Below are 2484 nucleotides of genomic sequence, written 5' to 3' on the forward strand. Positions count from 1 at the left end.
TTCAGGGCACCGGGAATCAAACCTCAGGACTGGTGGCGTGACCAATGCCTCACACCCTGATGGATCCCCAAAAGATGGAAAGAAGTAGGAATAATTCATCTGTTTAGGGCATCAAAGCCAGCATGTGGAGCAGCGCTGCCATGGTGGGGATGGGGAGGCTGCTCCCAGTGTCTCTGCCCAGTCCTCCCAGTGGTGTGACGGAAGCAGTGGGAGCAATGGGATGAGCTCCTCAGCACGCCTCGGGTACAGTCATCGCACAGCCTAGCACACCGCACCGTAGCGGTATTAATTGCTTTGTCGTGGAAAAAGCAGAAGAGGAACCTCTAATCTGAAACTTCATTTCTTTCTGGTTTCCAATATTTTCCCTCTTCTTTGGTATGGCTACAGCTGGAGCCAACACTTCTACGCTACCAGGAAATGGTCATTAATTAGCTGCTTCCTTCTACTTTTCTGCAATGTTACAGTTTGAAATATCTCCCCGACAAACTAAAAGAAGTGTTGGAGTGAGGCCATGGGAAACATAAGTTCAGTAACCAGCTCCGTGGTGTACAACATCTGTCAAGATAAGGTGACTTCTCGCTGGCTTTGAAGTGATGGAGGGGGGCTGCAGAGCTCTCCCTGAGAAAGTTCCCCTTCTCCGCCTTCATTAGATCTTAAGGCAGCCCCAACACAAAGCTCTTTTGAAACAAATCTTGGGGTGCACGTGCAGCTGAGCGGATCCTTGCCATGGCACAGCTACTGAAATACTGCTCGGTTCCCAGCCCTGCCCGGTGACGTGGAGCCCCTCCGGTAAATTCGCCTTTCCCACGGAGCAGCGGGTGCGCAGGGAAGGAAGGGTTACAGGAAACGTGGGCTCTGCTTCGAGCAGCGCTGGGAGCCCTGCCTTGATCAAAGGCTTTTGGCAGAGGGACGCGGGGAAGCGGGGCTGCCTCCTTCCTGAAGCCACACATCTGGTGCGGCAGCAGCAGGCAGAGGGACAGGCGGGTCCCCCGGCATCTCCTCCAGGCGGGGCTGGGGCTGCTCTCGGAGGGGAGGCTGCAGGAGCCCTTTTCCTCCCCTGGAGAAGACGAGGGATGAGGAACAGCCCTGCCCTCTGCCCTCGCACACGAGAGGGGAGCAGGAACAGAGCAATATCTGCCGGTGGCATAAGGCCCCCCCTGGGTAGGAGGGAGCTGGAGCCAGCTGAGGGGCTCTGGAAATGAAGTCATCTTCTCCTGGGTATCCTGGCTGTTTGGAGCCAGGGAATTCCCTCTTTGTCCCCAGCAGCCCTGACCTGGCACTGTGGGCTCCCTTCTCATGATGCAGGTGCCACCAGATCCTGCCCCTGTAACCCTCTGCAGCGTGGCGTTTCCTTGGCTGTGGTTGTGAATCCCCAGTTCTTGCTCAGCCCTTTGCTTTCCAAAAGACACATCTTCTTCTCTCTTGCTCAGCCATCACTTCTTTCCAAAAGAGACGTGTGGGGGCTAAATAAGAAAGAGGGGAAGGGCACGGGAAGTGGTTTTCCCCTGAAAGCGGTCTGCTGGTGTTTGTGCTGAGGCAGACCTCCTCGTGACGGGGAGCACTGGTTCCCGTGACAGCTCCAGCACCATCCCCTGATGGGAAACGGGTCTCGCTCTTCAGACTGAGCAGCCTCCGGGGTCATGAGGCTGGCTGCCTCCAGGACCGTGTGCCAAGGCCGGATGGCCACTGACTCATTTCCCCCGGGCAGGCTGTCCTCACTGAGCTGATGCGAGGAGCCTGCACTGCCCGAAGCCCCGTCAGTCTCTGAGTGTGGTGGCGAGGTGAATCAGTACAGGATGGAGCAGAGTGTGAGCAGCAGAACCCGCACAGCACCGTTACCTGCGTGGGACCGTGTCTGTGAGCTGGGTGTGAGCACTGCCACCCCGGGGCTACTCGGGAAAGCAGCCGGTGAGGTATGATGAGCAATATAATCTCATGGTTCCCCCACGCACACCTCCCGTGATCTTCCTCACCGCGAGTCCCACCACCCTCGGGAACCCCTGCCGCAAGTCCCTGTGGGTGGATGTGGAGCCCCAAAGCTGTCTAAAATAGGCCCAAATTTGGAGCTGCCTGCCAAGGCTTAACGATACCCCAGGGGGCATCTTCTACACAGAGGGAAAAGCCAGGGAGCGACCAAATGATCAGAGAGGACAACAGACAGAAAAGAGAGAAGGGCTACACATGTAGGGTCAGGGACTGGAAGGCAGATGCCCCAGGGAGCTGAGCATCCCCACAGTGCTCACTGTTCCCAGAGCTGCTATATTTTGCTCATTGATGCTCTGAAGGATGAAGGAGATGGAAAAAACCCTACAGTCCATGGGGCTTCCCATCCCCTTCCCAGCCACTGCGGGATATTGGGCTCGGTGGTCCTTCAGTGTAACCCAGTACAGCCTCATTTCATTTTTTTTTTTTTTTTTGTAATTTCAATTCTAAAAGCTCCCCTGGAATTATATCACTTTCAGAAAATATTTGTTGTGGGTGCTA

The sequence above is a fragment of the Anser cygnoides genome, chromosome 9 (assembly GCF_040182565.1).
Source record: "Anser cygnoides isolate HZ-2024a breed goose chromosome 9, Taihu_goose_T2T_genome, whole genome shotgun sequence".
Classification (NCBI taxonomy): domain Eukaryota; kingdom Metazoa; phylum Chordata; class Aves; order Anseriformes; family Anatidae; genus Anser; species Anser cygnoides.